Raw genomic sequence first — 13924 nt, 5'->3', positions numbered from 1 at the left:
GGTTCATTGTTGATCTAAAATCAATGTATCTAGTTGTCCTGTAATACTATTTGCTAAATCTGTCACCTCTTGGTGTCTCTGTATGCTCTCCACATTCTAATAACCTCTTGACATTTGGGATTAGTCAAACGTCGTTAGGGCCCAACTTCATGACCTCATTTAATCTTAATTACCTCTTTAAGGCCCCCAAACAAAATACAGTCACATTCTGAAGTCCTGGGGATCAGGAATTCAACATATGAATTTGAAAGAAGGGCGATGCATTCACCTCTTCACACTTTTGATCACCATTTGCTTCCCAGTGGCTAAAACAGTGTCTGGAATACAACAAGTGCTCAGTTATATTTGATGAGATATTTAATGAAAGAATCATATGTACATGTAATATTTTACATGACCCAAGATGGGGAACTTTTTATTTACCAGTAATTATTAAAGGGAAACCACAGAATTTGTTTGGGAAAAATGATATTTTGTTAAACGACTTGGAACAGAAAATGAGACTTTAAGGCCATGTCTAATCTATGACTGGTCTTCCCTGGTGGCTCCATGGTAAAGAATCCACCTGCCAATGCAGGAGACACGTTCAATCCCTTGATTGGGAAGATCTCCTGGAGAAAGAGATAGACACTGTTTCCAGTGTTCTTGCCTGGAAAATCCCATGGACAGAGGAGCCTGGCAGGCTACAGTCCAGGGGATTGGAAAACAGGCAGACGAGACTTAGAGACGAAACAACAACAATGTCTAGCTGGTGCTGGCTAGATCATTTCACAGGAGAGAAAAAATGCAGAGAGAAATTGCGAAGAGGAGAGAGAAGAGAGGAGTGAAGAGAAGGTGGTGAAGGGTTCTGTGAGATGAGAAACTCTTCCCTTGATCTGATCTCACTTTCATATGAAAATCATGAAGTGATTGATGTAGGTAGGCATCTCACAGAAAGAAAGATTTTTTAAATGATTATTCTTGGTGTAGATTGATGAGGGGGAAAAACAGTTGGCAGAAGAAGGAAAAAGAGCAAATCATTAGTGTGTTATTCCATGAATGTGTTATTTAAGTAGGTGGTTCCCACAGATCGCAGGAAGTCAGTGAGTGGTTGGGAGCAGGGCAAGAAGGTGAGGAAGGGGTTTGGGAGATGACTGAGGGTCTGCTGTCTTTCCAGGGATAAGGATACAACATGGACACCCTCCAGAAGTCACAGATTCCTCTCCCCCCACCCCATGCCTCCCCACTTTACTGGCCATGTGAACCTGGAAATGTCACCTAACCTTCCTTCTAACCCTAAAGGCTTGGCAAAGAAGTGGAGAAATAAGACACAGGATGAGTCCTTACATAACCTGTGTAACCTATGTAAGATGGGAATTTCAGAGTTGAGGTGCTTGGCTCAGTTGATGGAAAATTAAATAACAATCAAAGTAAGAAAAAAGAAAAGAGAATTTTGGTTATTTTTGTAACATCCAGATTTTTAATATAATATCCTGAATTGTGACTGATAATCTACGAGGACATATCAGATTTTTACAAATTTCATATAATTTTTAGAACACATATTAATAACACTTATCCTTCCAATATAACCTAAGAAGGTTTATCATCACTTATTTGAGAATGCATGTGTGCTTAGGCACTTCAGTCGTGTCCAACTCTGAGACCCAACAGACTATAGCCTGACAGGCTCCTCTGTCCATGGGATTCTCCTGGCAAGGATACTGGAGTGGGTTGCCCTGCTCTCTTCCAGGGGATTTGTTAATGGCACCCATGTAATTATATGTGCCAGTATGCCTAATCGTAATGAGGTCAGTATCATTCCTTGAGATGTTTTAGGAGCTCTCTGAAAAATCCCCAGAATAGCTAGAGGTCAAAAAATATTTCATTTGGGGCTTCTTTGGTGGCTCAGTGGTAAATCTGCCTGCCAAGGCAGGAGACATGGGTTCTGACACAGGTAGATTCTCATGTGTGACAGAGAACTTGCAGAAGGTCAGCTTTCCTGCAGAGAGGTTCTGGCACTCCAAAAAAATAAAAACAACTTTGGTCAAAGCAAAGTTGGAGGTGAGAGAATCTTTCCCCTCCCCCATGCAAGGAAACATCCCCACACAGAAAAGGGGAGTGATGAGTGAGTTCTCAGCTACCCTAGTTCTGCAGGACATCACAGCAGACACCTGAGAAGGACATCCACAGCAGCACCAGAGATCAGAGATGGGACCTCCATGAGGAGGGAGACGAAAAATATTTGGAAAGATGCAGATAAACATTTCAATGGGGGTGAAAAGGATTGCTTTTCTCAGGGAGTCCATTCACATGCCTCTGGGAGCACCACACCGGGGAATCTCTCGGCTGCGTCCACAGGAACCCTCAGTACCCCGAGTGCTGGTTCCACACCTCGACCTACTCTATGGGGGCTCCTTGTGGGACCCTCCCCCTGCAATGTCCTGGGGATCTCGGGTAGACCAGAAGCAGGCTCAGAAAACCAGTCCCCGCTCTAGGCGAGGGTGCCCACAGACTAGGGCTCTAGAGCCACCTTCTGGAAATCCAGAGACAGGTTTCCAGGAGGCAGCCTGGTGGGTTGTCAGAGCAGAGAGACAGAAAAGCTTCAGAATTCTCCCACAAGGCCTCCCTGGTGGTTCAGTGGTTAAGAATCCGCCTGCCAAGGCAGAGGACCCAGGTTCAGTCCCCTGTCAGGGAGGACCCCATATGCCATGGGGCAACGAAGCCCACATGCCACAACTACTGCAGCCTGTGCTCTGCAGCAAGAGAAGCCACCCAAGGAGAAGCCCGTGCACCGCAACTAGGGAAAGACTGTGCAGTAACCAAGATCCAGGGCAGACACACTTCATCAATTAATTTAAGATTATTAAAAAGGATTATCCCACAAGAGGGAGCAGAAAGAGTGAAATAAGTGTACTGATACAAAGACAGAGAAAATTCCAGAAAGTAACTCCACCATGAAACAACAGTACCCCAGTTGAAGTTAACCACCAAAGATTGAAGGTGGTGTCTACCACAAATACAAAAGTATAGTATAGAATTATACTCACAGTTCTACTCACCTTCATCCTCTTGGGAGCAGCCTCTCCACTGAGGAATTTAGTACCACTTTAATTCCCAGAATTTTCTGCTCTGAGTCAGATGAGAGAAACTCAGAGAAGGCTTCTTTCTGCATCTGTTGCATCTCAGGTGTTTTCCCTTTAAAATAATCTTCCTAACAACTCTGGACTGGACCACTACTTCACAGTAAAAAAAAAAAGAAAAAGAAAAAAATTAATGGAAGCTTGAACTACGACATGTCGTCCCCACAGTGACAGTGTCTGGCTGGTGTGTTAGCAAGTGTGTCACTTGTTGTATGTCAGAATCTTGTCCACTCACTAACCCCTCATTCACTCGCTCATCCCTCCCCTCCGACTCCTGATTTCTTCCTTCTGTGAGACGTAGTGCTTTTGACCTCCTTCAGCATATCTCCCTTTCCTCCCTTGGTGCTCAGTCTTCCCAGAAAACAGACTCCTTGGGATCCTATTTCATCCCTTTGTGCTAGGCTGGCTGCAGACATGACAATTGTTCAATACTTTTGTTGCTTGAATTCACATCAGAGACTGTAAACTCCCCTTCTCGTGGTTGGGGTCCAGCTGGCCTTGGGGGTCTCCCACACTGGAGTGTCTCAGATCAGGTGCAGGCTATGGGGAGTTGAGTCGTGTAAGAGGACTGGGTGGGAGGAGGAGTGTGTGTGGGTCCCCAGTTCTGCTTAGGGTCCTTGATGATTAATGAATTCAAGTGTCCCTGGAAATAATCAAGAAACACAATAGAGATGGAAAGGTTTTACTTGACTCACACTGAGGACTATAGCTTAGGAGGCCCCCTCTCCAAGAGCTCTGAGGAACTGCTCTGCTGAAGCATGGTTTCCAGCACAGTCTTACACCTCATGCAAACGAAGCTCACACATCAACACGACAGGGTGAATTCCTTCAAGGTTTCAAAAGAGACAGACTTAGTACATAGACAGTGAAACAGCAGGACTTTGGTGTCTGGGAAGGGAACCTTACCTTCCAGGGAGTGTTAATGCAGACACCGTGAGAAGGGATTTGCTTATTTTGATCTTCAAAACACATTTTTTTAACTCAACGCTTAAAGCAGATGAGCTGTGAAGGTCTGACAGGCTGTCTTAGTTCACACACAACTCAGGCTGAACCATGGATGAGCCAGAATGACTTCCCCATTCCTCAATATGTGAACATCTTCTCCATCACAGTTCAGTTCAGGTCAGTTCAATTCAGTCGCTCAGTCGTGACCGACTCTTTGCGACCCCAAGAACTGCAGCACGCCAGGCCTCCCTGTCCATCACCAAATCCCAGAGTCCACCCAAACCCATGTCCATTGAGTCCGTGATGCCATCCAACCATCTCATACTCTGTCGTCCCCTTCTCCTCCTGCCCTCAATCTTTCCCAGCATCAGGGTCTTTTCAAATTAATCAGCTCTGCACATCAGGTGGCCAAAGTATTGGAATTTCAACTTCATCATCAGTCCTTCCAGGACTGATCTCTTTTAGGAACAAGCAGATAAAAATCTTAGAACCATAGGATCCAGCAATTCTACCTCTGGCGATATACCCAGAATTGAAATCATACCCTGGAAGAGATATTTGTATACTTACGTTCATACCAGCTTTATTCATAATATTTAAATCATTACTGCAACCCGAGTATCCATTGACCAAAGAACAGGTAAACCAAACATGGTATATACTAATAACAAAGTATTATTCAGCACTTACAAAGAAAGGAAGGGACTTCCGTGGTGGTCTAGTGGTTAAGAATCTTCCTTGCAATGCAGCCTATTAAGAGGGTAACAGGCAAGAAGGCCAGCGGTCTCCAAAGGAGGAAATAGGCTGCAAGTGTCAGACATTTTTATCTCTCTTAAGTGGCAGGAGGAAACAAACTAGCGACATTTTCCCTTCTCTATACAAATTTAAAAGGGCGTGAGGGATGGTATGGGGAGGGAGGAGGGAGGAGGGTTCAGGATGGGGAACACATGTATACCTGTGGCGGATTCATTTTGATATTTGGCAAAACTAATACAATTATGTAAAGTTTAAAAATAAAATAAAATTAGAAAAAATAAATAAATAAAAAGGAAAAAAAAAAGAAAAAAGAAAAATTTGTGCTAGGTGCACGTAGCCAATCAAAAAAAAAAAAAAAAAGGACGTTTCTCTTAAAACACTGTGTTGCCATAATGACACCTGGTTTCACCTGAAGTTAACTATTCTCAAACCTTGAGTTAATCAATGCATTTTTCTTATGGAAATGTTTGTCTTAAGCTATGTTAATGTACTATGCATTTACCCCAGACTCTGTCTTCAAGTTGGTTCTGCCTAATGGCTCAGAACCTACTTAACAAACCAGTATGTTATACTCAGATATTGTTCCCCTAATCTATGTAAACGAAACTATTTGTATGGTAATCTGCCCTTCTACAAGATTCAAGTCAATCGTTTTATGGCCCAGGATGAATCATCTGGTGCCAAGATTATCCCAAAATGCATCTTATGGATGAGGTGTCTGGTGCCATTCTGAGTTTTAAGACATTTCTTTCTTTCATTAACAGACTGCGAGTGACTGTATAACATCCAGCTGAAGACTAGCAGGGGGGTACTCTTTCTGCCCCCTTCTGATGCCTATGTCAGAAGCTTTCTCTATATCCTTTATACTTTAATAAAACTTTGTTACACAAAAGCTCTGAGCGATCAATCCTGGTCTTTGGCCCCAGATTGAATTCTTCTCCTCTGGAGGCCAAGAATCCTGGCATCTTTTCATTCAGCAATAACCTTTCACTATGTGGGTTCAATCCCCAGTCAGGGAACTAAGATCCCACATGCCCCAGAGCAAGTCTGAGAGTGCAACTAAATGAAGCTTGCCAGCTACAACAAAGACTCAGCACAGCCAAAATTTAAAAAAAAAAAAAAATTTTTTTAAAGGGAATATAACATAGACTACAATGCAAATGACCTAGTGGACATTGTGATAAGTAAAAGAAGTGTGACAAGAAATAACAAATGCTATATGATTTCATTTACATGAATTAAGTGGTCATATTCATAGAGACAGAAAGTGCTGAGGAATCCATTTCATAAATTGCCTGAAAATCTGCTAAATACCTGACCTGTGCTCAGTTTTCATTGGTCTGATCCTTGGCAAAAAGAAGATTAAGGACAGAAGAATCCCCCTCTCTTGGGTTACTGCTACTGGGGCCCAGCAGATAGTGGAGCCTTTGGGACACACTGAGGAGTAGCCCCTGCCAGAGTACCTCATTTGCACCCACTGCCGCTTGCCTGTTCATCGGGGGTTTGAGGAAACAAGAAACAAGTGACTGTAAAAGAATCAAGATTTTGTTAGCCGTATGTCCTTCCAGTCATAGGACCAAGGAACTCTTACCTTAACCGGAGGTCTTCTGGAATCTGAGACTGAGCCACGTGAGCTTTCTGCTGCGTTTATTTTTGCTGTCCTGGTTTCCACAATGCTTGGCTTCCTTTCATTTCCCCTGTGCTGGGTTTTGTTCCTGATCAGCTTTCACACAGGAGCTTTCGCCAAGTTGGGCTTCTGCTGTGTTGGCCTCTGCTTCACGGGGGCTGAGCTGAGGTTGTTTCAGCCAGGTTAAACCTGAGTCACGGCACCATATATGTCAAGGGAGTTTTTAATTTCCTCAGTTCTGTCTCGTCATGACAAAAATTTGAAGCGACAGATGGACCAATGTTACAGCCCTGTGTAAATTTCCTTGGACAGACCAGTGTTTTAGCACCACATAATTTATTCAGTGGACCAGTCTTATAGCTCCTTGTTACAGCTCAGTTTTATTTAGAAAGCAAAGGTAAATACATCCTAGAGGCATGAGGGCAGACCGACCCAAAAGACGTGAAGAGAAGAGAAGCCCCTGGCTCAATTTTGGCTCCTCTTTTTATACATTTGTCTCCTCTCCTCTGAGCCTGCCCTTTGTAAACTGGGCTAGCCAGGAAGGCTGTTTGTTTTACCAGAGGTTCTCCTTCCAGTCCTTGGACCTTCCTTTGTTCTATTTTTGTGTGCTTTTCCGTCCTTTGTCTTTTAGCCAGCGCCATTCTGGACTTCTTTTTCCTAGTCTAGCTACTTAACAGTAAAGAATCTGCCAGCAATGCAAGAGACCTGATTGGATCCCTGCATTGGGAAGATACCCTGGAGAAAGAATTGGAAACCCATTCCAGTATTCTTGCCTGGAGAATCCCATGGACAGAGAGCCTGACCAGCTACGGTCCATAGGCTTACAGTGAGTCAGACAAGACTGAGCAACTAACACACACAAAAAGTACAGTCATATTCTATATGACTTAGGTCCCATCCTGATGACCTCATATATTCTTCATTATCTCTTTAAGGCCCTACCACTGAAAGGTTGTTGCTGAATCATGAAAGATGCCAGGATTCTTGGCCTCTGGAGGAGAGGAATTCCATCCCAGGCCAGTGATGAGGCTTGATCGCTCAGAGCTTTTGTGTGATAAAGTTTTAATAAAGTATAAAAGAAACAGACAGAGCTTCTGACGTAGACATCAGAAGGGAGCAGAAAGAGTGACCCCCTGCTAGTCTTTAGCAGGAAGTGATATAGCTACTAGCAGGCTGCTAATTAGAGAAAGGAAATGTCACAAAACTGAGAGTGGTACCAGGCCCCTCACTCACAAAATACATTTTGAGATAACATTGGCACAATGTGAGTCATCCTGGGCCATAAAGCAGTTGACATGAATCTTGAAGAAAGGGAGTTTCCAAACAAATATATAGTTTCATTAACATAGCTGAATACTTGTGTGAGTAAAATATATTGGTTTTCTGAGCCATGATCGGTTCTGAGTCTTAGCTGGAACTGACTTAAAGAAAGAAAGAGTTTAAGGTAAATACATAGTTCATTAACATAGTGTAAGAAAAACATTTCCATAAGAAAAATGCATTGGTTAGCTCAAGGTTTGAGAAAAGTTAAGTTCAGGTAGAACAAACTGTTGTCATGGCACACAGGATTTTTAAAAGAAACCTCCTTTTAAATTTGCATAAAGAAGGGGAAAAAAATCAGACACTTGTAGTTTGTTTCTTCCTGCCACTTAAAAGAGAGATTTAAAAAAAATGTCTGTCACTTTCAGCCTATTTCTTCCATTTGGAGCCCCCTGGCCTTCCTGCCTGTTACCCTCTCACCACCAAATAGAGTCATATTCCAAGGTCCTAGGGTTTAGTACTTCAATATATGAATTTGAAAGTGGGGAGATACATTCACTCCCATCACAATTCTGACTACCATTTGCTTTGTAGCACCTAAAACAGTGTCTGGAATACAATAAGTACTCAGGCATATTTCATGAGCTGCATAACAAAAGAATCACACATACATGTAATAATTTACATGACCCAAGATGGGGAACTTTTCATTTACCAAAAATTATTAAAGGGAGACAACAGTATTTGATTGGGAAAAATAATATTGTTAAACTGCTTGGAGTGGAAAATTAGATTTTAAAGCCATGTCTATGATTGGGTTTCCCTGGTGGCTCAACAGTAAGAATCTGCCTGTCAGTGAAAGAAATGTGGGTTTGACCCCTGGGTTGGGAAGATCTCCTGGAGGGGGAAAGGCAACCCACTCCAATATTACTGTTTGGAGAATCCTATGGACAATGGAGCCTGATGGGCTACAGTCCATGGGGTTGTGAAAGAATCAGACAAGACTTAGCCACTAAGTAAAGGCAGTCTATGGCTAAAGCACCTGCAGTGATAAGCCCATACAATGCAGCTACAGAGTGCATGACAGCTAGAGAGCAGCCCCACTCACTGCAGCTGGAGAAAGACAGTGCACAGCAACAAAGTCCTAGTGCAACCAAAAACAAATCAATTAATTACTGGGAGGGAGGAGGGTTGTGAGCTGGGTCCCCTAGTTTTACACTCTTTCTACTTCAGTGTTCTTGCTGATCAATGAATTCCACTGTCCAGGAAAATAATCAAGAAACACAAGAGAAATAGGAAAGTTTTATTTGACCCAAACGGAGGGCTATAGCTTGGGGGCACCCTCTCAGATAGCTCTGGGGAACTGCTCCATTGAAGCACAATCTTATACCTCATCCAAACGAAGCACATACATCAACATGACAGGGTGTACTCCTTAAAGTTTCAAAAGAAACAGACGTAGTACATAGACAGTGAGACAGTAGGACCCTGGTGTCTGGGAAGGGAACTTTATCTTCCAGGGAGTGTTAACATGGATGCCATGAGAAGGAAGTTATTCGTTCTCATCTTCAAAACAGATATTCTTTACCTCAGGGTTAAAGATGTGCTGTGAGAGTTAAACAGACTTAGTTCACACACAGTGCAGCCTGAACCATGAATAAGCCAAAATGACTTCCCCATTCCTCAATATGTAAACATCTTCTCCATCACAGGATATAAAAATGTTAGAACCTTATGATCCAGCAATTCTACCTTTGAGGCTGTACCCAGAGAACTGAAAGCACACTCTGGAACAGATTTTTCTACATCCTTGTTCACAGCAGCATTATTCACAATAACTAAAACATGAAAACAATCCAAGTACCCAGTGATCAAAGAATCGCTAAGTCCCTGTGGTATGTGCATATACTAGAGTATTACTCAGCATTAAAAAGGAGAGGAATATAACCCATGCTACAACATAAAAGAATCTAGTACACATTCTACTGAGCAAAATAATCCTGACAGGAAAGGATAAATAATGTTTGATTCCACTGAAATGAGACACCCAAAGTGCTCAGATTTAGAGAAAGTAGGACAACGATTGTCAGGAACTCAGAAAGGAGAAAGGCAGGATTATTGTTGAATGGCCAGAGTTGCTATTTTGCAAGGCGAAAAAAGTTCTGGAGTTTGGTTGCAAAAAATGCAAACGTACTTATTTCTACTGAAATGGACACTTGAAAGTGAAAGTGAAGTCGTTCAGTTATGTCCAACTCTTTGCGACCCCATGGACTGTAGCCTACCAGGCTCCTCCATCCAGGGAAGAGTACTGGAGTGGGTTGCCATTTTCTTCTCCAGGGGATTTTTCCAACCCAGAAACTGAACCTGGGTCTCCCACATTGTAGGAAAACATTTTACCCATCTGAGCCACCAGGGAAGTCCTCTTGGACACTTAAAGATGGTTAAAATGGTAAATTTCATGTAATGAGTAATAATATAAAATTTTTTTAAAAAAAGAAGGAAAAAAAAAAACCCTCTCAGAACCACTCCCTGAGAGTAACCACAGAAGGGTCAAGGCTGATAGCAACATGGCAGATGTACCCCGCCCACCCAGCCTCATCTCCACCCTACCAATGCAGGGGGTAAGGGCGGTCTTCTGTGCTCAGGGCTGTCTGCTTTGATCCTTAGAGATGTCTCAGCTCCAGTCCTGTATGACTTAACCTCAGCCTCCCTGACTGATCCAGTGCTCCAGGCTCTGCTCCAAGGATCCAGTAAGTCTTGGGTCACCCTCTTCTGTAGGAGACTGGGTGCTGAATTCACATCCTCCCAAAGAGACCTCTGCAATCCCAGAGTGGAGGGGGTCAACCCAGCTCCTGACTGAGGGTGGACAGACTTATTTTCCAGATGAAAACAGGAGTGGGAGTTGTCAGATTTATGTGGGAATTGGTGGTGCAGGGGGTTGGATCAGACCATGGAGATTCTGACTCATTTTTTTTTTGACTGGCACTCAAACAACATCAAAGTTCCCCTTGGATCAGGGTTTATGGTGTGAGGACCACTGATGTCAGTCTCCTGTATAGTGTTGACCCTCTGATTCTGCAGGTTCCTCCTCTGTGGATGCTCCAGTGACTGTAAGGATCTTGAGCATCCGTGGATTTTGGTGTCCTCAGAGGAGGGCTGTGTGCTGATTTATATTAAGTCACCATTGATTTGCTAACCCAGCAACTCTGTGATTTGGCTCTATTTCTTCTTATTGGCAGTAAATTTTAAATATGGTGGTAAATTATGTATAGCTTAAAATTTGCCATCTTAACCATTTTTAACTATACAGTTCAGTGATGTTAGGTATATTTATATTGTCGTGCAACCAACCTTAAGAACTCTTTTCACCTCTTTTTTCTCTTCTTTCCTAAGAAGAAAACTAAAACCGTGTCTCCATTTAACAGTAACTCCCAGTTTCACCCTTCATTCGAGCCCCTGGCAAACCACCATTCTACTTTGTCTCTAAGAAGTTGACTCCTCTCAGTACTTCATGGACATGGAATCATAGCATGTTTTTTTGTGACTGGATTATGCCACTGACCATAATGTCCTCAGTGTTCCTCCACACTATAGCATGCATCAGAATTTCCTGTCTCTTTTGGAGAACAGACTTTTGGACACAGAGTGGGAGGGAGAAGGTGGGATGAATTGAGAGAGTAGCATTGAAACATATATGCTACCATATGTAAAAGAGATCACCAGTAAGAATTTGCTGTGTGATGCAGGGAGCTCAACCCGGTGCTCTGTGACAACCTAGAGGGGTGGGATGGAGTAGCGGGATGGGAGGGAGGGTCAAGAGGGAGGAGACGTATGCATATCTATGGCTCATTCATGTTGATGTATGGCAGAAACCAACACAACAGTGCAAAGCAATCATCCTCCAATTAAAAATAAATTTTAAAAATATATGTGAAAAAAAAATTTCCTATCTGTTTAAGGCTGAATAATATTCCACTGTATGTACAGCCACATTGTGTTAATCCATTCCTTCATGGATGGACATCTGGGTTGCTTCCAACTTTCAGCTATTGTGAATAATGCTGCTAAGGAACACAGGTGTACAAATATGTCTTTGAACCCTATTGTCAATTCCTTGGGGCATATACCCAATGTGGCGTGACTGGGTCATGTGGTAAATGTATTTTTCATTTTTGAGGAGGCACCATACTGCATCCATAGCTGCTGTCCCATGTTACATTCCTACTCACGGTGCAGAAGGGCTCAGCAGCAGCATTTGAGCAAGATCAAAACAGTCCAGAGAAGGATATGACTTGTTCAAGAGTGCCGCAGTGTTTGCAGAACCAAGGTTCTATTCATAGTTTCCTGGCTTTTTGAATGCTTGCTCTTAATCAAAATGTTAAACTTGGACTTTGGAGTATCAGGGATGGAAGCCTCCCTCACAATAACGGGTGGTCACTGGGTCAGCCTAGTCTTGCTAAGCTGTGTAGGCAGGAGACATTTCATGTCCCAAAGCAGCAGGAAACACAGTCCTGTCATTTCTGATTCAGAATGAAAGTTAGTCCCCCCTCCCTCCAGGCAGTTGGGAGGCCACTGTAATTTGATGCTTTGACTGAGCTGGGCTACAGTCTGTGCCTCCCCTCAAATGTCATCTCATTCTGCCCCAGGACAGAGTTACTATTCCGTGTCACTCTGCAAACAATGAAACAGAAAGTGTCCAGGTTTCAGGACACTTGGTGAAGAAAAGTGCAGAGTCTGAGCGCTCTGCTCAGCAAGCCCCTAAAACAGTCACTTCACCTGTATCAAAGAAGGGGGGGAATAATGATGATAATTTGCCCTGTTATGCAGGGGAAAGGATAAAAAAGATGAAATGCAGTTTCAGCAAAATCAGACAAGCAGGGCTGGTTGATTTTGATTCAAAAATCAGCATTCTTATCCATCCAACTTACACCAATTAAGCACTTATGGTGTGCCAGCCTCTGTGTTGGAAACTTTTGCTTCTGTAGGGGCAGAAGGCTTCGCTGTCTGGATTCTTCAGCCGGACTAACAATTCAGTTGACATAAGACAGAGGAACACAGTTAGTTTAATATGTACAGGAGCCCCATAAAAATGTTTGAGGCTCAAAGACTGTCAGACAACTGAGGTTTATATGACCCCTGAGTTAAGGAGAAACGGGTGGGGATCTGGGCCTTCAAATGGGAGGAAGACCATGCACAGAAGGATGAGAAGAGCAAGTGCCTGGTGAACAAATGTTTGTCCACTCCAAGCAGGTAAGTCTTTCTGAAATTAAAGGTTTTCTGTGGTAATAGCTGTCTTCCTGGCATAGGTCCCCGAATCTGCATTATTTTGAACAGTTAAGGGAGGGGTAAAGAACTTCTCCTGAGTATGTTTTGTTCAGTTCAGTTCAGTCGCTCAGTCGTGTCCGACTCCTTGCGACCCCATGAATTGCAGCACGCCAGGCCTCCCTGTCCATCACCAACTCCCAGAGTTCACTCAGACTCACGTCCATCGAGTCAGTGATGCCATCCAGCCATCTCATCCTCTGTCGTCCCCTCTTCCTCCTGCCCCCAACCCCTGCCAACATCAGAGCCTTTTCCAATGAGTCAACTCTTCGCATGAGGTGGTCAAAGTACTGGAGTTTCAGCTTTAGCATCATTCCTTCCAAAGAAATCCCGAGGCTGATCTCCTTCAGAATGGACTGGTTGGATCTCCTTGCAATCCAAGGGACTCTCAAGAGTTTCCTCCAACACCACAGTTCAAAAGCATCAATTCTTCGGCGCTCAGCTTTCTTCACAGTCCAACTCTCACATCCATACATGACCACTGGAAAAACCATAGCCTTGACTAGATGGACCTTTGTTAGCAAAGTAGTGTCTCTGCTTTTGAATATGCTATCTAGGTTGGTCATAACTTTCCTTTCAAGGAGTAACCGTCTTTTAATTTTATGGCTGCAGTCACCGTCTGCAGTGATTTTGGAGCCCAAAAAAATAAAGTCTGACACTGTTTCCACTGTTTCCTCATCTACTGCCCATGAAGTAGAATGGGACCCATGGGACCCATGGGACCAGATGCCATGATCTTCGTTTTCTGAATGTTGAGCTTTAAGCCAACTTTTTCACTCTCTTTCACTTTCATCAAGAGGATTTTTAGTTCCTCTTCACTTTCTGCCATAAAGGTGGGGTCATCTGCATATCTGAGGTTATTGATATTTCTCCAAGCAATCTTGATTCCAGC

This window comes from Bos indicus x Bos taurus, chromosome 18, assembly GCF_003369695.1.
Source record: "Bos indicus x Bos taurus breed Angus x Brahman F1 hybrid chromosome 18, Bos_hybrid_MaternalHap_v2.0, whole genome shotgun sequence".
In the NCBI taxonomy this organism is placed as follows: domain Eukaryota; kingdom Metazoa; phylum Chordata; class Mammalia; order Artiodactyla; family Bovidae; genus Bos; species Bos indicus x Bos taurus.
Note: the sequence above shows the minus strand (reverse complement) of the source record.